This window comes from Geotrypetes seraphini, chromosome 2 (assembly GCF_902459505.1).
Source record: "Geotrypetes seraphini chromosome 2, aGeoSer1.1, whole genome shotgun sequence".
Lineage (NCBI taxonomy): Eukaryota > Metazoa > Chordata > Amphibia > Gymnophiona > Dermophiidae > Geotrypetes > Geotrypetes seraphini.
In genome coordinates, this window is record NC_047085.1 from 484,765,168 (window position 1) to 484,790,420 (window position 25,253).

At 45.7% G+C, this 25,253-nt stretch overlaps 1 long non-coding RNA gene across 3 annotated transcripts in view; it reads right to left on the reverse strand.

The window, feature by feature from the left end:
• LOC117354382 overlaps positions 1–25,253 on the reverse strand; it is a 98,537-nt gene that overhangs the window by 18,679 nt on the left and 54,605 nt on the right. For 2 of the 3 annotated variants that reach the window (XR_004538195.1, XR_004538194.1), the window contains one exon: positions 247–531. This is a non-coding gene — a long non-coding RNA (uncharacterized LOC117354382). Of the gene's footprint in view, positions 1–246; positions 532–9,490; positions 9,677–25,253 lie in introns of all 3 variants that reach the window. The other variant, XR_004538193.1, reaches the window with a different exon arrangement.

Sequence of the window (25,253 nt, forward strand, 5' to 3'; positions counted from 1 at the left end):
GTGACCATGGGCAAGTCACTTAATCCCCCATTGCCCCAGGTAGAGTGTGAACCCACTGGGACAGATAGGGAAAAATGCTTGAGTACCTGAATGTGAACCACTTAGGCTATAAGTGGTAAATAAATACTAAGATAAATAAAGTGTCCCAAAAGCTTTGGCTACTAACACAAGTTCTGAACAGGTGGACAACTTAATCTTGCTCAGTTCTAAACTCCTGATGAAAGACTTTCTCTCTCTTATGCTTACCCAAAGAGCATGTGGTTTCCTGCAAGGCTGTGGGTCACAGAGCTCCTGCTTTTGATTTTTATTGTTCTTCTGGCAGCTTCCTTCTTTTGTATAGCTTTATGAGAACCGTTCTAGTTCGGCTTGCTACTTGATGGCCTGCAGGCTTCCGTGGCATGTAGGGTCACACAAATCCTCTGTTTATAGTCCAGGGGTCCATGGCAGTGCCAGCTAGGCAGCAAACAGCCTTTTCCTCTCTACTGGATAGGTGCAACCTGTAGAGGGATGATTATGGGTGGGGAGCTCATCCTGATGAAAAATAAAGTAAAAAAAAAAAATCCCGAATGTAAACCAGATTTTAAAAATGGGCTTGCTAACTGAAAACAGAAAAAACAACAAGTAAAGCACAGTTACTTACCGTAACAGGTGATATCCAGGGACAGCAGGCAGATATTCTTAACGTATGGGTGACGTCACCGACGGAGCCCCGGTACGGACACTTTTAACTAGAAAGTTCTAGTTGGCCGCACCACGCATGCGTGGGTGCCTTCCCGCTCGACGGAGGAGAGCATGGTCCCCAGTTAAGATAAGCCAGCTAAGAAGCCAACCCGGGGAGGTGGGTGGGTCATAAGAATATCTGCCTGCTGTCCCTGGATAACACCTGTTACGGTAAGTAACTGTGCTTTATCCCAGGACAAGCAGGCAGCATATTCTTAACGTATGGATGACCTCCAAGCTAATAGAGAGGGAGGAGGGATGGTTGGCCATTAGGAAAATAGATTTTGTAACACAGATTGGCCGAAGTGCCCATCCCGTCTGGAGAAGGCATCCAGACAGTAGTGAGTAGTGAATGTGTGAACTGAGGACCAAGTGGCAGCTTTGCAGATCTCCTCGATGGGCGTGGAGCGGAGGAAAGCCACAGAAGCAGCCATAGCTCTGACCCTGTGGGCCCTGACAGCACCTTCCAGTGAGAGACCGGCCCGAGCATAACAGAACGCAATGCAGGCAGCAAGCCAGTTGGAAAGCGTTCGTTTAGAGACAGGACGACCTAAACGGTTAGGGTCGAAGGACAGAAAGAGGTGAGGTGATGTGCGGTGAGCTCTGGTACGGTCAAGGTAGTATGCCAGGGCACGTTTACAGTCCAGCGTGTGTAACGCCTGTTCCCCAGGATGAGAGTGGGGTTTAGGGAAAAAGACAGGCAATACAATGGACTGGTTGAGGTGGAAGTCCGAGACCACCTTGGGAAGAAATTTAGGATGGGTACGCAGAACCACCTTGTCATGGTGAAAAACCGTGAAAGGTGGGTCAGCAACCAGTGCATGCAGCTCACTAACCCTCCTGGCAGAGGTGATGGCAATGAGGAAAAGCACCTTCCATGTCAGAAATTTGAGTGAAGTTGTGGCAAGAGGCTCAAATGGAGGTTTCATGAGGGCTGAGAGGACCACATTCAGGTCCCAGACGACTGGAGGAGGCTTCAGCGGTGGTTTGACATTGAAGAGGCCTCTCATGAACCGGGAAACCAGTGGATGAGCCGTGAGAGGTTTTCCGAGGACAGGCTCATGAAACGCAGTGATGGCACTGAGGTGGACTCTGATTGAGGTAGACTTGAGGCCAGCATCGGAGAGAGAAAGCAAATAGTCCAGTACAGTTTCCACCGCCAATGAGGTTGGATTGTGATGATGAAGTAGACACCAAGAGGGGAACCGGGTCCACTTCTGATGGTAACATTGGAGGGTGGCCGGTTTCCTGGAGGCATCCAAAATACGACGGACAGGCTGAGACAGATTCTCTGGAGAGGTCAGCCCGAGAGAAACCAAGCTGTCAGGTGGAGCGAGGACAGATTGGGATGTAGTAGAGACTGATGCTGCTGTGTAAGTAGAATAGGAAATACAGGAAGAGGAATGGGCTCCCTGGAGCTGAGCTGGAGCAGGAGGGAGAACCAGTGTTGGCGAGGCCACCGAGGAGCGATGAGAATCATGGTGGCTCTGTCTCTGTGGAGTTTGAATAGCGTCCGCAACATTAGAGGCAGTGGAGGAAAGGCATAGAGGAACCGATCCGTCCAGTCGAGCAGGAATGCATCCGGGGTCAGACGATGAGGAGAGTAGAGTCTGGAGCAGAACTGGGGCAGCTGATGGTTGTGAGGAGCTGCAAAGAGGTCCACCTGAGGAGTGCCCATAGAGCAAAGATGGAGTGGAGTGTGGAAGGATCCAAGGTCCACTCGTGAGGTTGAAGGATGCGGCTGAGGTTGTCGGCCAGGGAGTTCTGTTCGCCCTGGATATAGACGGCCTTGAGGAAGAGACTGCGGGCCGTGGCCCAGGTCCAGATGTGGATGGCTTCCTGACAAAGGAGGGGAGATCCGGTGCCGCCTTGCTTGTTTATGTAGTACATGGCGACTTGGTTGTCTGTGCACAGGAGAAGAACCTGAGGATAGAGAAGGTGCTGGAAGGCCTTGAGAGCATAGAACATGGCCCTGAGTTCCAGGAAATTGATGTGATGTTGACGCTCCTGAGGGGTCCAGAGTCCCTGGGTGCGAAGATCTCCCATGTGAGCTCCCCATGCATAGGGGGAGGCATCTGTGGTTATGATCATGGAGTGAGGGGGTAGATGAAAGAGTAGACCCCTGGAAAGATTTGAGGAGTTCAACCACCATTGAAGAGATTGCTGAAGAGACGATGTCACAGAGATGGAATGAGAAAGAGGATCCGTGGGCTGTGACCATTGGTTGGCTAGAGTCCATTGAGGTGTCCTGAGGTGGAGTCGTGCCAGAGGAAGCACATGGACTGTCGAGGCCATGTGGCCCAGGAGGACCATCATTTGCCGAGCCGGAATAGAGCGACAAAGGAGCACCTGACGGCAGAGATGGAGCAGGGTTCGTTGGCGGTCTTAGGGGAGAAACGCCCTCATCAGAGTGGTGTCGAGGACGGCACCAATGAACTGAAGTCGCTGTGTGGGGAGGAGATGTGACTTGGGGTAGTTGATCTCGAACCCCAAGAGATGGAGGAAAGAGATGGTGTGTTGAGTGGCTTGTAGCACAAGCGGAGACGTAGGAGCTTTCACCAACCAATCGTCCAAGTATGGGAACACCTGGAGGTTGTGAGACCTGAGGAAGGCCGCCACCACAATAAGGCACTTGGTGAACACCCTGGGTGATGATGTGAGGCCAAAGGGTAGTACTTTGTACTGATAGTGGAGGTGCTGTACCTGAAATCAGAGGTAGCGACGTGAAGTCAGATGGATTGGAATGTGAGTGTAGGCCTCTTTGAGGTCTAGGGAACATAGCCAGTCATGATGAGAGAAAAGAGGGTAAAGCGTGGCAAGGGAGAGCATCCTGAATTTTTCCTTGACCAGACACTTGTTGAGGTTCCGAAGATCGAGGATGGGACGGAGGTCTCCTGTCTTCTTGGGAACCAGGAAGTAGCGGGAGTAGAATTCCTGACCCCTTTGGTCTGGGGGTACCTCTTCGATGGCATTGAGAAGAAGAAGGGATTGGACCTCCCTCAGGAGGAGGGGGGATTGAGAGGAGTGAGAAACAGACTCTATGGGAGGATTGTCTGGTGGAAGAGTCTGGAAGTTGAGAGAGTAGCCGTGGCGAATGATGTTGAGGACCCACAGATCTGATGTAATGACCTCCCAACGGTTGAGGAAGAGTTGAAGGCGGCCTCCTTTCGGCTGAGGAAGAGGCAATGATGGCGGGAGACTGGCTATGCCCTGGAGAAAAGAGTCAAAAGGGCTGAGATGGTTTCGACTGTGGGAGAGGCTTGGCAGGTTGGTGAGACTGTAAACGTGCCCGAGTTTGGTGCTGCTGAAGAGGCCGGCGAGGCTGTTGTTGCTGAGGCGGGTTGAGAGGTCTGGCCGAGAACCTGCGTTGGTAGGAAGACTGCTGTTTGTAGGGGCGAGCAGGTGGAGTCTTCTTTTTAGGTTTGATTAGGGTATCCCACCTGGTCTCGTGTGCTGATAGTTTCTGGGTAGTTGAGTCCAGGGACTCCCCGAATAGTTCATCACCAAGACAAAGTGCGTTAGCCAGGCGGTCTTGGTGATTAATGTCGAGGTCAGAAACTCTCAGCCAGGCCAAGCGCCTCATGGCAACAGCCATGGCAGATGCTCGAGAGGTCAGCTCAAAAGAGTCATAAATGGATCGCACCATAAATTTCCGGAGTTGGAGCAAACTGGAGATTTGTTGTTGGAAAACCGGGATCTTACGCTCAGGGATGTACTTTTGTAAGGAGGAGAGTTGTTGCACCAAATGCTTCATATAGAAGGAGAAGTGGAAGGTGTAATTATTAGCCCTGATGGCAAGCATGGAATTCTGATAAAGGCGCTTGCCAAATTTATCCATTGTTCTGCCCTCTCTGCCAGGAGGGGTGGAGGCATAAACACTGGAGCCCTGGGTTTTCTTCAAGGTGGACTCCACTAGAAGGGATTCATGGGGTAGTTGAGGTTTGTCGAACCCCGGGATAGGAATGACCCTGTATAAACTATCCAGTTTTCAAGGGGCACCCGGTACCGTGAGAGGATTTTCCCAGTTTTTGTAAAAAGTTTCCCATAAGATGTCATGGACGGGTAACTTTAAAAATTCTTTGGGAGGTTGTTCGAAGTCCAGGGCTTCCAGGAAAGCCTGGGACTTCTTAGAGTCGGATTCCAAAGGGATCGACAGAGCCGCCGACATTTCCCTGAGAAATTTTGTGAATGAGGACTGTTCAGGTTTGGAACTGGTATCGACCATCGATGGTTCCTCGTCCGTTGAGGAAGCCTCATCATCGGTACCGGGTGGGGATTCTTCCCATAAGTCCGGGTCCCTGACGTCGGTGTGCGCAGGACGGGACGGTGGTGCGGACGGCTCAGTGTGGCAAGTCTTAGAGAGAGATTTGCCAGAGCGCATCGAGACGGTACCGGGGGAGGAAGATCGATGCCGGTCCTGGTCTCGGGGGGACTGGTGTCGGTCTCGATGTCGGGGAGGGTCGGCATCAGAGCGTGTTTGTACTGGAGGATTAAGTGGTTCAGCCGCGAGTACCGGCATGGAGGTGTTCAACGGTACCGATGGTGTCGACACCGGCGGTATGGTGCGAGGCTCGGGCCGGTCTGGTACCGGAAGGAGTGGGGCCAAAATTGCGGGCAACAAGTGCTGGAGTTGCTGTTGCAGTTGCTCTTGCAATTGGCTTTGGAGTATGGCCGCAATGCGGTCATCCAGAGGGGGCACCGGTACCGCTTTTTTCTTTGTCGGTACCATAGGTGCCGCTCCATGCCCCGGCGATGAGGATGCCGATGACGAGGCACTCACCGAAATCGGGGCGGAGCTTTGCGGGGTCGGCGTGATGCCGGGAGGACCGGCGTCGCCGGTGTGGCAGGAGGGCGCTCAAGGGAAGTGGAAGGCTTCTTAGCCGGCTTACCTGGTGCCAGCGACCCCGAGGAAGGATCAGGCGTCGTCAAAGTAGTCGGTGCCGACTTTTGCGGCGCCGTTGACAGCGCGGCCGATTCCATGGCAGATCCGGTACCGAAAAGGATATTCTGTTGGATCTGTCTATTTTTCAAAGTACGTTTTTTAAGAGTAGCACAGCGGGTGCAGGTGTCAGCCCGATGCTCTGGACCCAGGCACTGTAGGCACCAATTGTGCGGGTCAGTGAGAGATATCGGGCGTGCACACCGCTGGCACTTCTTAAAGCCCGGCTGAGGGGGCATGAAGTGGGAACACGGCCTCCGCAAAATCAAAACCGGAGGCCTGTATGTTGGCAACAGGCCCTGCCGGGGCCGGCCCGAAAAATAAAGAAAAAACAAAGTTTTTTTTTTGTTTTTTTTTTTGCAAGATAGAACGAAAAACGAAATCCGAAGGAAAAAGAACAAAAAAGGAAAGAAAATAGCGCGAGCGGGAAGGCAAAAACAGAGATTTCAACAGCCGTTGAAAGCACATGCGTCTTCTTCGCTCCGCGGAAACGAAGAAACTGGGGACCACGCTCTCCTCCGTCGAGCGGGAAGGCACCCGCGCATGCGCGGTTGCGGCCAACTAGAACTTTCTAGTTAAAAGTGTCCGTACCGGGGCTCCGTCGGTGACGTCACCCATACGTTAAGAATATCTGCCTGCTTGTCCTGGGATAATTGGAAATTATTTCAGCTGAGGATCAGATGTAGAGAATGACAAGAGGACAAATTTTTCCCCATCCCGTCCCCCTGAGTTTTGTCGCTGCCCCTGCCCCCATTCCTGAAAGCTCTGCCTTAACCGCACAAGCCTCAAACACTTATGACTTTAGAGACTTGTGCAGACGAGGACAGAGCTTGCAAGAATGGGGCAGGGACAGGGAAAGAAGTTGCCGGGACGGGAAAATGAGCTCCTGCGGGGATGGTGAAATATTTGTCTCCGTGTCATTCTCTAATCAGATGTTACCTACATAGGATGATTCTCAGAGCAGTAGTCATGCCGACAGGACAATCTCGCCTGTTCATTTTGAATACCTTGCCTAACCCTTATACATTCAGTGATTTCCTCCATCACCCAACGACTGAAGAGTGGAAAGACAAATCACACCAAGACAGTTGAGGGTTCACAACATTCATTCTAGGCCATTTTGATTTTAACCTATTTTGCTCACTTTTGATTTTAACCTAACTTTACTCACAGTTAATACTCTGGAGGATTTGCCTTGAGTTTTTAATCCAAACCCGAGCATTAAATGCAAATGCTCTGGATAAAGAGGATTATGTATATCAGGGGTAGGCAATTCCGGTCCTTGAGAACCGGAGCCAGGTCAGGTTTTCAGGATATCCACAATGAATATGTATGAGATGGATTTGCATACACTGCCTCCTTGAGATGCAAATCTCTCTCATGCATATATATTGTGGATATCCTGAAAACCTGACCTGGCTCCGGCTCTCGAAGACCGGAATTGCCTACCCCCTGGTGTATATTATAAATTAGCATGTATATTTGAGGTGTTGAGGAGGGGCTGCTAGTGTTTTAACTTTTTTTTCCCAAACAATAAAAGGAGATGTAACAAAGGGGCCCTTTTACAATTCAGTGCTAAAATGTGGCCTGTGCTGTCCCCAGCACTGGACTTTCCCATGTGCTAAGGACACTTTTAACACATCTGGAAAAGGAGAAATTATGCCTTACCTGATATTTTTCTCTTTAGTCCAGTGTCTCTCAAGCTATGTACCACGGCACAGTGGTGTGCCCCAAAGAGATTCCGGGTGTGCCATTAGAGAATCCAGAATTTTACTTTATTTTTAAAAATTTCCTCCATGTGTATGTATACACTGGAATGGATGACATGTCCATCGCATATGCAAGAGTCTGTCAATGTTTTGAGCGTCTGAGTGTGTAAGGATATAACCACCCAGACAAGCATCATTCTTTGATGTGATTGGTCCTTGAAGACTAACGACAAGTCATTTTATTTCTTATACAGTAGTTATCCTAACCTGAGCAACAAAGCAATCAAGGCTTTGTTACTGTTTGGATCTTCTTATCTTTGAGAACTTGGATTTTCAGCTCTGACAGAAATTAAAAAAAAAGAGAGATGGTGGATGATGAAATGCATGCTTGCTTGTCAACTATCGAGCCGCATTTTGAGTTTAATTTTTCCATCAAAAACAAGCACATCCATCACACTGATTAGAAATTCTATTCTTAGTTTCACCATGGTTACAATTATACATACATAGCTTAAAGAACTTTAATGAAATAACTTAAATTTAGGGCTCCTTTTAACTAAGCCGCGTTAGGGCTTTAACGCGCAAAAAAGTGCACGCTAAACCTTAACGCCAGCATTGAGCTGGCGTTAGTTCTAGCCGTGTAGTGCGGGTTTAGCGCATGCTAAAATGTTGCATGCGCTAAAAATGCTAACGCAGCTTAGTAAAAGAAGCCCTTAATTTTTTGTTGATTTTTGCAATTTTATAATTTAAATTATAATGTGCTACAAAAAACATTTGCTCCGTTTAATATGCCGGAGCTAAAAAAAAAGGTTGAGAGACACTGCTTTAGTCAGTGAAACTGTTCTGCACAAAAAAAAAATTTATCCCTTCCTACCAGCAGGTGGAGAAAAGACTGAGTTCTACCACTGACATCACTGGATAAGCTGTGGTGCCCCCTGGAAGATTCCAATATGCCTCTGCCCAAGCAAAGGGTCCTTTCATAACGTACCCATGCCCCATCAATCATTGCAACTGCAATGAGTAGCAAGCGAGAAAACACCACATAGTGGCACTCGCTACCCTACACATACCAGGAAAAAGTCAACCTGACCACGAATCCCAAAAAAAAGGGGTTTTTTTTGAGTTATAGAGAAAACACCGAGCACACCCAGGACTCCGGGCCGAGGTTTTCCAAGGGCAGCATTACAGAATGACTTCACTGACTAAAGAAAAGAAAATTATCAGGTAAAGCATCATTTCTCTTGGTGTCAGTTCATTGTTCTGCATGAATGGGATGTTCTGAAGCAAATCTAGTGGGAGGGGGAAGACAAGGCCCCTTGAAAGATAACCCTATCAAAATCCCACCAGGTTCTAGCAAGCACGTCCAACCTATGATGCCTAACAAATTATTGAAGAGACAACCAAGTCACTGCCCTACAGATCTCCTCAGGGGTCACTGTCGGGGCCTCCGCCCGAGATGCAGTTTGAGCCCCAGTAGAGTGGGCCTTCAGCCCCTGAAGAACTGGCTTATTCCTGCTGATGTACGTATAGTAGATTCAATAGTCACATTAATTTATCTCACAATAGAGGCTTTCAAGCCTACTTGATCCTTTAGAGGGCCATGAAAAAGAACGGAAAGGTGGTCAGAGAGTCTAAATTAATTCTGTTCCTTCAGCTACTGGAGAAGAATCTTCTGAACATTGAGGCTGTTAAGTCTCCAATATGGGGCCATTGAACCCTCCTCCACAAAAGAGGGCATGCAAGTCTGATTCACATGGAAAGGCAAAACCTTCTTTGGCTGATAGGAGGGGACTGTTCACAAGGACATGGAATCCTCTGAAAAGGGACAGATAAGTGTGACGAAAGGATAAAGCCTGGAACTAAGTAATGGCCACCAAAAACACCGTTTTAAGGGTGAGATCCTTAATAGTGGCTGAACACAAGGGCTCAAACGGAGCCCCATAGAGCCCCCTGAGCACCAGCTTGAGATCCCATGATGTAAAGGAAGGCCAAAGCAGAGGGCACACACGTGCCATCCCCTTCAGAGACCATATTACCTCACTATGGAAGGATAATCTACACAAGTGATTTAACTAGCCAAGAGCCTGTCCTGCCCACTTAGGGCTAGATTCACAAAACTCACCAATCTGATCTGTGGGCGATCAATGGCCAAGTCTTCCCTGGTGACCGATTCACAAAGTGTCTTCATGCAAATTGCAGCAATCGGGTGTCTTCATGCAAATTGCAGTGATCGGAGGCACGCCTCATAGCGACCCCCATAGCGATCCTGCAGAGCAATCCTGACACATGCGCAGACCATCTTCTTTGCCTGTAGATGCGAGATCAAAGCAAGGTGCGGGGGGGAGGGGGGTTAATGGAACATAACACGCTTCTGAAAAAAGAGTAGAGATAGAAACCGGAACTCCTGGCATTCTAAGCACAGCCCTATGAAGATGAAAAGCAAAATTCCTGATATTTGTACTTAGCTATATGGAACAGAACACGTTGCAGCCTGGAACAGAACACGCTTTTAACCCGCGGGTTAAAACCACAGGCTCGAAGGGCGGCAGAGAGCAGGGTTTTTGCACAAGGGAGATGTTTTATTTCAGTCGGAAAGGACATGAGCGACTGGTCCTCAGCAGTCGTTTCTTTTTTGATCGGCCAGCCCAGTCGGTGTTCCTGAATTTGTTTAGTGAATCACTGCCTTCCTACTTTTGCATGCCATTTCCCCTCATTTGCATGCGCGGATCGGGTCGGGAGGAAGGTTAGTGAATCAGGTCCAGGTTGCAAACTGGTTGGGACTCGATCGGTAAGCTTAGTGAATCTAGGCCTTAAATCGTTTTGAATATTGACCCAAAAATGCTTACAGTGCATTATCTCCAGACATTGTCTATTATAATACAGAGATAATGAGGCTTAAATGATGTAACAAACTGGAATTGTTGATCAGGTCACAATTCAGAATTGCACAGTACATACAGTATATTGGCATAGTGAAGACCACCTCAGTCTAAAAGGTAGAACAATTTATTCAGCAACATATTTTTTAATTTAATAATTTATATTCTGCATATCCTACAATTCTATGCAGATTACAAATTATTCAGGCACTCAAGCATTTTTCCTTAACTGTCCTGGCAGGCTCCAACTCTATCTAATGTGCCTGGGACAATGGGGATTAAAAGACTTGCCCAGGGTCACAAGGAGCAGTGCGGCATTCAAACCCACAACCGCAGGGTGCCAAGGCTGTAGCATTAACTACTGCACCACACACTCCCACACTTTGTTTTAAGTGAAGTGGAGGAGTAGCCTAATGGTTAATACAATGGGCCGAGAACCTGGGAAAGTGGTTTGATTCCCACTGCAACTCCCTGTAACCTTGGGCAGGTCACTTAACCCTCCCTTGCCCCAGCTCCAAAAACTTAGAACGTGAGCCCACTAGGGATAGAGAAAGTATTTGCATATAATATAAGTAAACTGCCTTTGTTGTACCACAGAAAAAGGCAGTATATCCATGACCTTTTACCTTTGTAAGGGGATGAAATTTGATGTACCACCTTTCTGTGGTTACAATCAAAGTGGTTTCAAGTTTCAAGCTGAATTAAAATTTGATATAATCGCCTATCAATGAATTTCTAGGCGAATTACAAGTATATTAAAATACAGGTAAAAACCAGCAACAAGAATAAATTACATTACATTAGTGATTTCTATTCTGCAATTACCTTGCGGTTCAAGGCTGATTACATATGAATTTGTCAGGACATTTAGAAGTACCCGTATTTGCCGGCGTATAAGACGACTGGGCGTATAAGACGACCCCCCAACTTTTACAGTTAAAATATAGAGTTTGTTATATACTCGCCGTATAAGACTATCCCTTCTTCCGCACACCTTCTGCACAACAAATAAAACTTAAAAGAACATCAGAATTTATTTCAACAATTTTAATTCAAATGTTTACTTACCCCCTCCCCCCAGAGCTGCACAGACCCGACATGTGCACGCATTCCTATAGCAAAACCTGGTTTATTTATCTTTTTAAATAAACTGGCTAAGAAAAGACCTTATTATCACCAGACCCCCCACAGTTAGGAAGCGGAGCAGAAAGGATAAAGCCCGCCGGCGGACCCACTACTCACCGGACGAGCCGGAACAGCGCTCCGTCTAACCACCACATCCCGGCACCGGCTCCCCTCCCCCGTAGCACGCCTCGCTCTCCGAACCCCAGGGCGAGCTTAACCCGGCCGGCAACACGACTTCAATCCATCGCGCGGGCTCACTGGTGGGCGAGCGAGCTAAGTCTCCTCTCATTTGTTGCGCTTTGACGGCCCGCTGCGTGGTAGGCGGAGGCAAAAGGTGAGGCGGGCTGGTGGGCGGGGGAAAAGTGCAGAAGGCGGGGCCCCCGGGCTCTGGTCTGAAGAAGCAGCAAATTGTACCCCTCCCACACCAGTTGGGTTTTGTAAGCAGAGCCGACCCAGGGGCGTATCGTATAGAACGTGATTCTGGCTCCAGATCCTCCTGTTTGCTAATATTTATAGGTGAATAATGATTTCCATTATTTGGGGAATTAGCATCGTTTATGTCAGACCAGCTTGGATCGCTAGTAACAGTGCTTAAACCTTTAGTTATTAAGGTTTCCTTTAACAGTATTAGAAGTCAGAGAAGTCAGACAGGAGGTAAGGAAGGAGATGTTAGGGCATGTAAAGTAAGGGAATGTAAACAGTACCCGGCGTATAAGACGACCCCCGACTTTGGGGAGGATTTTAAGGTACTGAAAAGTCGTCTTATACGCCGGCAAATACGGTACATAAGTAGTAGTCTGGACATTTTCTGAGTTGCTAAGGATTAGAGAGTCTTGCAGGTGATGCTTGAGATAGATCTAGCTGTGTTAGTTTGATTTTATGTATTTTTTGAATAGTAGGGTTTTTGTTTCTTTTTTGAAGGTTTTGTAGTCTGTGGTTGAGATCAGTAAGTTGGAGAGTTGGTGGTCTAGTTTTGCTGCTCGAGTGGCTAGGAGGTTGTCGTACAGTTTTTTCATTTGATGTTTTTGGTTGGAGGGTGCGTGAATGGTGTGTGGGTTCTCCTGTATCTGGTTGAGGTGGATTGGATTAGTCGGTTGTTCCAGTAGGCTGGGCTGTCTCCGTTTATGGCTTTAAATAGTAAGCAGTAGAATTTGAAGCGTACTCTCGCTTGTATTGGGAACCAGTGTGAGTCATGGTATGCCTCTGTGATGTGGTCGTATTTCTTCAGCGAGTAGATAAGACTTAGGGCTGTGTTATGTACTGTTTGTAGTTGTTTTATCATGGTTGCTGGGCAAGGGACATATAGTATGTTGCAGTAGTCTATTAGACCTAGGACTAGGGATTGTACCATGAGTTTGAACTGTTTTCTGTCGAAGAATTTTCAAACTTGCTTCAGGTTTCTCATAACTGCGAATGATTTTTTAAATTGTTTTGTTGATTTGTGGCTGCATGGTGGCTGCTGTGTCTATCAGCAGTCCCAGGAGTTTTAAACTGGGCTGTGGCAAAACCAGTTACATCAGTTGACCATCTGGGAGGTGAGAGATGCTGGAAGGCCTGAGAAGCGAAAGATGTTTATGCATATATGGGATCCTTACTTACAAACCTTGCATCTTAAGGGCCGTAGTGCGGTCTTAAGATGGGTGTCCTAGAGTGTATTGATGCGTCATAGTGAAGTGAAATAGAGAATACCATAGGGAGGGGGGGTGTTAGGGGTGGGAAGGAGGGGGATATAGATGCTTCTTATTTTATTTTATTTGATGCATTGCTGTTGTATTAAGCACCTTGGGGTGCCCTTATGTTGTATTTGATGTTGTTTGCATCAATAAAAATTGTTTGAACCTAAAGTGGGTTGAATGGGGTAGGAGTAGTGGTGTACCTAGCATATGTGACACCCAGGGCCCATCATTTCTTAACACCTCCCCATCTGTACGAAAAACATGATTTTTAGTAACAAGCCACACATCACACATGAGTATCTAGGAAAAGGCAGCATCTTACATACTGCAGTGAGCAGTACAACATCAATACACCCATTGTAAAACTAAACAAGCAAGACTAGTACAGATCAATCCTGCAGTCAATCCTAACAAAAAAACATGTCTTTCGAACACACAGAACACAGAAAACACCTTCGCCTAGTATGGAATATGTCATCACAAACTAACCCCTCCCTCTTTTACAAAACTGTAGTGTGGATTTTAGTCATGGTGGTAACAGCTCTGACGCTCATAGAATTCTGAGCATCAGAGCTGCTACCACCATGGCTGCCGCTAAAAAACGCTCCACAATTTTGTAAAAGGGGGGATAAAATAGAAATACATAGACAAAGGTTAAATTGAACCAGTAAGAAGCTGGACTCTGCATACAGTGCACCACAGAAACTGTGACACATGTCTCCTAAAGCAATAAATAAATAGAAAATTTTTTCTACCTTTGTCTTCTGTGGTTTCTGCTTTCCTCATCTTCTTGTAACTCTCTTCCTTCCATCCACTGTCTGCCATCTCTCTTCCCCTATATGGCATCTTCTCTCCTTCTATGCCCCTTCCAGAAACTGTATTCCTCCCCCTTCCATCTCTCCTTTCACCCCCATTTGTCTGGCATCTTTCTCCTCTCCTTCCCTCTTCCACACCTCTCCTCTGCAATCCCTTTCCCTTTTTTCCCTCATTTTCCTTTTCAATTTATTTTCTGCATCTGTCTAGATTACATTCTTACTACCCTCACATCAATGTCCTTTTTAAAGCTTGCCACCTATTTCCCTCACCCCTCCAGTGTTTCCCTAACTCAATGCTTTTCTCCCCATCATGTGCCCTCCTTTTATTTATCCCCCACCTTCCATCATGTACCCTCTTTCTCCAACCCTTCCATCTAGTACCTTCTCCTCTCTCTGTCCACTTCCATCCAGCGTCTGCTCCCCTCTTTCTCTCCTCCCATTTCCTTCCTGCATTTGCTCCCTTATCTCTCCCATCTGCACTTCCATCCAGCATAGGCTCCCCACTACCATCCAATGTCTGCCCTTTCTCTCGCCATCCACCCCTCTTCAATCAGCATCTGCCCACTTTCTTTCCCTCCAATATCCTTCCCCCTTATGTCTCTCCCCTTTCTCTGTACATCAATTCCATCAGCACCACCCTTCCATACCACCCTGCCCCCTTTCTTTCCCTCCACCACTCTTCCATTCCAGCAGTCCTGCTCCTTTCTCTCCCTTTATTCAGCAAGGTCCCACGATGACTGTAGCTGCCGGCTGCCAGTTCACCCCACTCCGACGTACTTGCTCTGGAGCAGACTCAGCAGCCGCATGCTGGAAAGTCCCACGATGACTCGTCTGCTGGCTCTGCTCTGGAAGAAGTAAGTTACGTCAGAGGGGGTGGACCCAGCAGACGCAGGGAGTCGGCAGATGAGTCATCACGGGACCTTCCTGCACCTCAGCGCAGCTGCCGACTCTGCTACAGAGAAAGTAAGCCAGAGGTTACGTGACCATTTAATTTTTTCATCAAAAAGGGACATCTATTAATTGACTGTGTATCCTTTCTTTCATTTCTTTCTTTCTGCACTCAGGCGCAACAATTGTCCCTTTCTATTCCCTCTCTCCTTCCTTCCCATGTCCTTAGTGCTCCCAGTGGAGTCTGAGCCGTGGATTCTCCAGTCTCTATCACAGATAAAGAGTCTATAAATTGTTGTGCGGACGTTTTATCTGTGAAAGTATTCGGTTTCCCATCTCGCCAAATACGCAGAGATGCCGGATATATGAGTGCAAACCGTATTCCCCTGCGATGAAGTGTGGAGCAGAGCGGCGCCATCGCCTTACGGAGGGAGGATACATGTAAGGAGTAGTCATTGAATAATAATAATTTTTGACCTTCATATTCCAGCCATCTAGATTTCCGAAAAGCCTGCATGATGAGATCTTTTTCTTTCCAATTAATGTATCTAGCGATCGCTGCTCGCAAGCGGTTGCTATCTTCCATACGCTGGCCCTTGCGATGTGCTCGCTCACATATAAAACCATCCATTGGTGTCGTCAGGCCAAGTTGTTTTGGGAGCCAAACCTGAAAAAATTGGTAGAGGTCTTGGTCAGCCCGAAGCTCAGGCAGCCCCACAACTCTTAAATTATTACGACGCTGACGGTTCTCCTGTTCATCCAGCTGTCCAATCAATGTTGCCACTTGAGCTTGTAAAGTAGTCACATTCTCTCGGTCTTGTAATACTGCGTCCTCACCATCTGACACCCTCTGTTCCAATGTTGTTATACGGCTAGCCTGTGTCTCAAAACGCTCATTAATACAGTCCATAGCCAGCTGTAATTTGTGAAGCCTATCTTCTAAGGCTGCAGTGACTGTTCATGAAATTTCTTGGGCCCATTCACCCCAGTGTGTCAGGACAGGAGCAGGAGTCGGCGACGCCGCCATTTTGAGAGCAGCGCAGGTAGTCTTGTGTTTCGGCGTTTTCGCCGATTTAACCGGCATGCCAGGCACTATCCGGAGGCTTCACACACACACACCGATCAGCGGAAGCACCAGAGGGAGCAGAAATGGTTTGAGAAGAGTTTGTATGTTTTAGCTAGGTAGGCGTGTGGAAATTGTGGGTTAGAAAGCTCAGAAACGTTCGGGTTTTTGTTTTTTTTTAAAAATCAGCTGCATCACATGACCGGGCCACTTGTTGCTAAGCAGCGTGAGTGAATGCGGGCCGCTCCTTCCCTCCAGATCCTATCAGTCTCAGAGATCATAAGACTAATCCGGCATCGAAATACATCCGACGAAACAGAAATTATAAGATATAAAAGCGCGATTTCGCTTGGCTTTAGGTGCGGGTTTAAGGGGCTGTTTCCACTCTTATGCGGTCTCCGCGACGATCAGGCCACGCCCCCCCAGTGAACACGGGTCGCTCCTTTCCTTTCAGTCTCTGTCAGTTTCAGAGGTTGTAAGATGACTCTGGCAGCGAAATACATCCGACGAAGCAGAAACTACGATTCTGCTTGGATTTAGGTGCGGGTACGAGGAGCAGTCACTACATGCGTATGGTCTCCGCGGCGATCAGGCCACGCCCCCATCAGGCCACGGCTCAGACTCCACCACATGCTGTTAATTCTCGCATCAGCTAATTTTAAATCGTCTGCAAAAATTTCTTTAATGTTTCAGTATTCATTAAGATGTACCCGACGAAGATGAAAGCAACATACAATAACCACACTATTCCCTTCACTGAGCTTGAGATCCTGGCAACATTCCTAGATTTCTTACAAATATACTGATATGCACTGTTTGCTTTGTCTATTTCTCTTATGAGACTATGCAGTGAAATACATATATTATGTTTTATGCTCTACTAGGTCAAGCACACTAATCTCATGTTTTCTGTTATTAAGTGGGTGTGGATTTTGCTAGTTGTTACATATGTGTAATTTCTCCGTGCTCACAAGAGCACCCTTAAATTGTTTTAAAATTTGCATGATAGTATGGTCCATTTCCTTTCTGACCATACATTATGCTGACATTACTGTTTCCTCTTCTCTTATTCTCAGATTTTCTTTATTTCTCTTTTTAGACAAGAGTGTCTACCTGGCCTCACGGCTACATCAGTTATTTTTTCTAGACAGTAGGGATAAATATTTTGCTTTATTACTGTATATCATAGACTATGGCTGATTTACATGTTCTTTCCTTTAATGTGAATGGTTTGAACCATCCCATTAAAAGAAAAAAGATAGCTAACTATGTGTCAAATAAACACCCTGATGTAATTTATTTGCAAGAAACCCACCTCCCGCCCGCTGATGCCTCGAAATTCCAATTAAAGGGATTCTCCACTCATTTATACTCCCCTGCAACTCACCGAAAGAAAAATGGGGTTTCAATATTTCTCAATGATAAACTATCTCCGGTAATTCATTCTTTTAAAACAGACACGGATGGAAGATGGTGTCTAGTGTATGCTGCGGTGCACTCAGTAAATTTTGTTTTTCTTAATATATATGCCCCGGTCCAAGACCACCCAGATTTCTTCAAAGAGCTACAGCTGGCGTTGATTGAATTTGATTCTTGCCCTATGATATTAGGAGGTGATTTTAATCAAATTCAAGACTTATATATTGATAGATCATCTTCTTGCAAACCCTCCAAATCCAGGTCTTTCACAGCTCTTCATGCTTTAAATGATGCCTTCTCCCTTGTGGATCCTTGGCGCTTGCTTTACCCAAAAAGCAGAGAATACACACATTTTTCACCACCACATAACACGTACTCAAGAATTGATTTTTTTCTCTTGTCCTCTTCTCTTATTCAAGATCTTACCAATTCTATTATACATCCAATTTCTCTTACAGATCACGCTGCCATTTCTTTATATATATCCATATCAGCCCCAGGTAAAGAATCCCCTTCTTGGCGACTGAATAACACCTTACTCTTAGATGAGGAAATTGTTGAAAAAATCAATTCTTTTACTGTGGAGTTTTTTGAAAATAACTCTAAAGATCCTGAAATCTGTTCTTCAATTATCTGGGAAGCATACAAAGCAACCCTCAGAGGCGAATTGATTAAAATAGCTTCTTGGAAAAAGAAACAGTCTATAAGAAAGGAAAAAGACTTAGAAAATTCTATTAAAGCCTTAGAATTACAACATATGTCTAATCATTTACACGACCCAGCTACTTTCCAACGTATCCAAAATCTTAAATATGAATACAACACTTTGGTTTCATGTACAGCCCGACGTGATATCTTCATCTCCACTTCTGGTCACTACATGGGAGATAACCTTATGGGTCGGCCTTTAGCTAGATACCTTAAAACCAAATCTAAAAGACTACATATCACAACTATTCAAGATCCATCAGGTCATTTAGTCAAAACCAGATCCTTAATTTCCTCTCAATTTGAAAACTTTTATGCTTCTCTATACCAATCCGAATTAGCTGCTTCTGAATCAGATATAGATTCCTTTCTTACCTCCTTAACTCATCCGATCATACCAGACTGTTAAATTGGAACTAGATTCCCCTATAACTATATCAGAAATTGAAACTGCCATATCTTCTTTACCAGCTGGGAAAGCCCCTGGCCCAGACGGTTTTACTAATGAATTCTTTAAACAATTCCGAACCCTCCTAGCTCCTTACCTTCTTACATATTATGATTTCCTTCACTCCACTCCGAACAAACAATTCAATTTCACTGAGGCCACAATTGTAGTAATCCCCAAACCTGATAGAGACGCCACCTTGGTTAAAAACTTCCACCCTATTTCTCTCCTTAACTTAGATTATAAGATAATGGCAAAACTACTTGCATTAAGACTTACCAAAGTAATCCCGTCTCTCATACATAAAGATCAAACAGGGTTCATTAAACAAAGATATATAGGAGATAACCTGCGTCTCTTTCATCATATTAACGCTTATGCTAAAACAATGTCAGACCCTGTAATTGGTCTAGTTATTGATGCCGAAAAAGCATTTGACCGGGTGGAGTGGTCTTTTCTTTTTCGTGTCCTGAAGTGGTATAACTTTGGCTCATTTTTCACGGATTGGATAGAAACGCTATATCGCCAACCCACAGCTCGTATTCTAATTAATAACTCTCTATCCAATAAATTTTCCCTTCACAGAGGTACACGACAAGGCTGCCCTCTCTCACCATTATTATTTAATTTAGTGTTGGAGCCCTTTCTTTCAGCTATCCGACAATGCCCCTTAATCAAAGGCATTCCCTCCTCTAATACAGACTTCAAATTAGCAGCTTATGCTGATGATGTTTTACTCTTTCTTAGGAACCCTCTAGTCTCTCTTCCTCACCTTATTCAAATTGTCACTCAATATTCTCTCCTCTCTGGTTATTCTGTTAATTGGGAGAAATCAGAGATCTTCCCTCTGAACGATAATATTCTTCCCTCAGATCTAGCTCACTTTTCCTTCTCATGGTCGCATGAAGCTGTGAAATACTTGGGGATCTTAATACATAAAGATCCGGTATATGCTCAAGATCTTAATATATCCAAAGTCAAAAATATAGTACTAAATACTACAATGGTCTCCACTTTTTCTATCCTGGTGGGGTAGAATAACAGCCGTCAAAATGACTTTGGCCCCTCAAATCAATTACATTCTCTCTATGCTTCCTCTTCTATGCCGGAAGTCATTTTTTCAATGGCTAAATAGGAAGCTATCTGAATTAATTTGGAACAAGAAAAAACCTCGAATTGCTCTCGCCAAGCTGAAAGCCTCTAAGATTAATGGTGGTCTTAATTTTCCGGATTTTTATCATTATTATATTGCTTCACTAGCTAAATATGGTGCTTACTGGCTCACTGACTCCCTATTCCAAGATCCTCCTGCCTGGTTTGAAATGGAGAGCTTTTTATGCATGCCTTTACACACCTCCTGCCTACTAACAGTGTCAATACCCAGACACTTGAGAAGGTACTCTTTGCTGAGTTCAACGCAACATGCTCTTCATCTTCTAGATAAATTGGCTGAGATCTCAGTTTATGATAGTCCACTCATGTCCCTTTGGAATAACTTTAAAATTCAAACCATGGCAAATCCCTTTCATGGAAAAGATGGCAGCGAGCGGGTCTATGGTTTGCCCATCAATTGTCTACTCCAAATCTGTCTGTTCCTTTTGATATTATTTGCTCTACATATTCGCTGCCTCCTTCTGTTTATTCACAATGGCTCTCACTCACTGAAACACTGTCTTCTATGCATATACGTTTTGACTTCATGACTTCCACTCATACTATTCGTCATTGGTCTATACTGTCTCTACTTAAAGACAAGGCGATATCTCTTTTCTACAGTATTTTAAGAGATCATTCCTTCACTTTTACACCCCAATCTATGAAACACTGGGAAACTATACTCACTATTCCGCTTTCTGACATTGATTGGGAACTTTTCTGGTCTTCAACAAATCGCCCACTTTTATCTTCTAGAGTCTCACAATCAATGTTCTTTATTATGTGGCATGCAGTATGGACTCCATTTCGCATGTGGAAAGCCAATTTAAAACAAGACTCTGTTTGCTGGAACTGTTTAAAAGATGTAGGAACTCTCGACCACATGCTTTTTCACTGTACACAGGTCCGATCCTTTTGGACTCGCATTTGGAGCACCATACAATCTATTACTAACTGCTCGGAAGAGATCTCTATGGACATTGTAATCCTTCGCTCTCAACATCCCTGCTTTGCACAATCAAATTGTCCTCCTAAACTCATTGATACCATGTTTGTGACTGCTCTCATGCACATTCTGAAAAACTGGAAATCATCTTCGTTATAAGACTATACTTTTTGGTGGAACTCTCTGTGTATGTACCATAGATTTGAATCATATGCATATGAGAAAAAAATTACATCCAGAACCCTCACGAACTTGAAGTTTAACAAATCACCTTGGTCATTCCTAGATACCTATGTACGTTCTGCTTCGTAGACACTCCTGTCTTCCTTTTCTTAAATTTCCTTTTCTTTATTTTTCTTTCATCTTTCTCCCTTTTTTCTGTTGTTCTCCCTCACTTTCTTCTTATATTCTCTTCACATGCAGTTCTAATAGTAGGAACCTTTCTCACTGTTATGTTCCTCTATAGTTAAATATAAATTTATATGCTCTTTATACAGAAAGCTTTATTTTGACTTCATGTATTTGAACTGCTTCCTGTATTTTCTAAAAATACTCAATAAAAAAAACTATTGAACTTAGTGCCCCCAGTGCCTCCGTCCTGTGTCCTTAGTGCCCCCAGTACCTCCTTCTCATGTCCATAGTGCGCCCAGTGCCTCCTTCCCGTGTCCATGGTGCCCCCAGTGTCTCCGTCCCGTGTCCATGGTGCCCCCAGTGCCTCCGTCCTGTGTCCATGGTGCCCCCAGTGCCTCCGTCCCGTGTCCATGGTGCCCCAGTGCCTATGTTCCATGTCCATGTTGCCCCCAGTGCCTCCGTCCTGTGTCCATGGTGCCCCCAGTGCCTTCCAGTCCTTCCAGTGCCTTCCAGTCCTTCTTATGTCCCCCCACTGCTTTCCAGATTTTGTCCACCCACAAAGCCAGCCTGCCTGCCTGCCTGCCTACCTATCTCCCTCCTTCCCTGCCGTGCTAAAGCCAGCCAGCTTGCCTGCCTATATCCTTCTCTCCCTGACGCGGAAAAAAAAAGCGCTTCTCTCCTTCCTTTCCCCCAGTCTGCACTGCTGCAATCTTACCTCTCCGCTGCTGCTGTTAATCGCCGACAAGTCTTCTTTCCGACGTCAATTCTGACGTCGGAGAGGATGTTCCGGGCCAGCCAATCACTGCCTGGCTGGCCCGGAACATCCTCTCCGACATCAGAATTGACGTTGGAAAGAAGACTTGTCGGCGATTAGCAGCAGCAGCGAGGAGGTAAGACTGTAGCAGCGCGGACCGGAGGAAAGGAAGGGCAGGAGGACCCGGACCTGGCAGGAGGACCCAGACCAGGCCGGTTGTGCACCCCCCCAAGCCGTGCACCCGGGGTGGACCGCCCGCCCCTTGGTACGCCACTGGGTAGGAGATTGAGTTTATTACTAGGTTTGTTATGGATGGGGTTTTGCTATTTTCGAGGAGGATGAAGTTTGTTTTGTCAGGATTTGGCTTTAGTTTGTGTTCTTTCATCCATGTTGCTACTGTTTCAAGTGTTTTGTGTATTGTGTCTGCCATGGTGGGCGCTGGTTGGTCGAAAGGAAGGAGAATGGTGAACAACAGAACAACATGTACATGAAATGGCATTCCATGGAGGGAAAAAAAGCACAAAAACATGAAGGAGTAAAGGGAAGAACTAAAATGATAGAATAGGAAAACGTATAAGGTTAACATTGGGGGAGAGGGGGAATGAAGAAAGTTGAAGGGGGAAAAAGAGATGATTTCAAGGTAGAAAAGAAAAAACAAAAAGGAAAAAGTAAATAATAGGAAATATTAAAAATTGACATATTATATTCAGGCACTTATTTTGACTTGCCCAGAATCACAAGGAGCTGCAGTGGGAATTAAACCTAGTTCCCCAGGGTCCCAGGCCACTGCTCTAACCATTCCAAGTCTGGTAGTTTGAAGTCTGAAGATGATGGGAATGTGGAAAAAAATAAGTATTTCAGCTCAAGATTGTGTAAGGCAGAACCCCCTAGGGCGCTTACATTCTGAAGGTGGGAGATAGTTTTGTTTTCATGTATCTTGACTGGACACACAGAGGAAATTTTGTCATTGATTGTCGATTAACACCCAAATTGCATATAAATAGAAAGGATTCTGCAGAAGCTGAAAGTCAAAATAAAGCAAATGCTGGCTGCTTTTGGTGGTGGCTGAACAACTGAAAGCAGTTCAAAATACATGACATTCAAGCCAATGATGGCATTTACAGTGATCGATGTATCTTTGGGGGGGGGGGGAACCCCTGACAATCCAAAACCAAGGGAGTTCTCCAAAAAGCAAACACACTTGGCCAGGATCATCTTCCATAATGAATTGCTTCTGTATGTTGGTCTGCAGAATATGATTCAGTTACAGTGGTAACAGGCATAGCAAAATATTTCCAGTTTAGCTACAAATTCCATATTCTGGGCTAGATTCAGTAAAAGACATTAAAAATTTGGCACTAAAAAAAAATTGGTTGCTCAATGCTATCTTATAATGAGAATGGAAAGATGACTACTACCACTTATCATTTCCATAGCGCTGCCAGACGCACACGGCGCTGTAAGAATATAAGAATTGCCGATGCTGGATCAGAGCAGTGGTCCATCATGCCCAGCAGTCCGCTCACGCGGCGGCGGTCCTTTGATCAAAGTCCAGAGCCCTAAGCGAGTCCTTGTTCAGCAGGAACTTGTCTAACTTTGTCTTGAATCCCTGGAGGGTGTTTTCCCCTATGACAGACCATGTAAGAGACAATCCCTGCTCGACAGAGCTTATAATCTGATCAATTGGGGTCAATTGGGGGTGGGGAATTACAGAGGGAGTGACAAAATAGACATGGGTACTTTACAAGCGGGTTGGAGTTAGGAGATAAAAGCAGCCTCGGAAAAGTGGCTTATAGCCTGGATTTGCACATTGCCAGAGATGGAAGGGGCGGAGTCTGGAGTCAACAGTAGAGTAGAGAGTTGCGCGGGGACAGAAATCCCACCCGTCCCCGCCAAAGTCCCACTGTCCCCTTGAGGACTCCCACCCGTCCCCACCCGTCCCCGCGAGGAATCCCTCCGTCCCCACCCGTCCCCGCGAGGAATCCCCTACGTCCCCGCCCGTCCCTATAAACTACAGAAATAGTTATTTCATTTAATTATGCTACTGAATTAAAGGCTCTGGTAGAAACCCATTTAAAAATAAGCAAAAAGACTATTAATTTGGAAATATTAATTGGGAAGAATACATACTTTGTAAACGGGTTTCTACCAGAGCCTCTAATGTTTATAAATTTTTATCAACACATAGTAACATAGTAACATAGTAGATGACGGCAGATAAAGACCCGAATGGTCCATCCAGTCTGCCCAACCTGATTCAATTTAAATTTTTTTTTTTTTTTTTTTCTTCTTAGCTATTTCTGGGCAAGAATCCAAAGCTTTACCCGGTACTATGCTTGGGTTCCAACTGCCGAAATCTCTGTTAAGACTTACTCCAGCCCATCTACACCCTCCCAGCCATTGAAGCCCTCCCCTGCCCATCCTCCACCAAACGGCCATACACAGACACAGACCGTGCAAGTCTGCCCAGTAACTGGCCTTAGTTCAATATTTAATATTATTTTCTGATTCTAAATCTTCTGTGTTCATCCCACGCTTCTTTGAACTCAGTCACAGTTTTACTCTCCACCACCTCTCTCGGGAGCGCATTCCAGGCATCCACCACCCTCTCCGTAAAGTAGAATTTCCTAACATTGCCCCTGAATCTACCACCCCTCAACCTCAAATTATGTCCTCTGGTTTTACCATTTTCCTTTCTCAGGAAAAGATTTTGTTCTACGTTAATACCCTTTAAGTATTTGAACGTCTGAATCATATCTCCCCTGTCTCTCCTTTCCTCTAGGGTATACATATTCAGGGCTTCCAGTCTCTCCTCATACGTCTTCTGGCACAAGCCTCCTATCATTTTCGTCGCCCTCCTCTGGACCGCCTCAAGTTTTCTTACGTCTTTCGCCAGATACGGTCTCCAAAACTGAACACAATACTCCAAGTGGGGCCTCACCAATGACCTGTACAGGGGCATCAACACCTTCTTCCTTCTACTGACTACGCCTCTCTTTATACAGCCCAGAATCCTTCTGGCAGCAGCCACTGCCTTGTCACACTATTTTTTCGCCTTTAGATCTTCGGACACTATCACCCCAAGGTCCCTCTCCCCGTCCGTGCATATCAGCTTCTCTCCTCCCAGCATATATGGTTCCTTCCTATTATTAATCCCCAAATGCATTACTCTGCATTTCTTTGCATTGAATTTTAGTTGCCAGGCATTAGACCATTCCTCTAACTTTTGCAGATCCTTTTTCATATTCTCCACTCCCTCTTCAGTGTCTACTCTGTTACAAATCTTGGTATCATTTGCAAAAAGGCACACTTTTCCTTCTAACCCTTCAGCAATGTCACCCACATACATATTGAACAGGATTAGCCCCAGCACCGAACCCTGAGGGACTCCACTAGTCACCTTTCCTTCCTTCAAGCGACTTCCATTAACCACCACCCTCTGGCGTCTGTCCGACAGCCAGTTTCTGACCCAGTTCACCACTTTGGGTCCTAACTTCAGCCCTTCAAGTTTGTTCAACAGCCTCCTATGAGGAACTGTATCAAAGGCTTTGCTGAAATCCAAGTAACTTACATCTAGCATATGTCCTCGATCCAGCTCTCTGGTCACCCAATCAAAAAATTCAATCAGGTTCGTTTGGCACGATTTACCTTTTGTAAA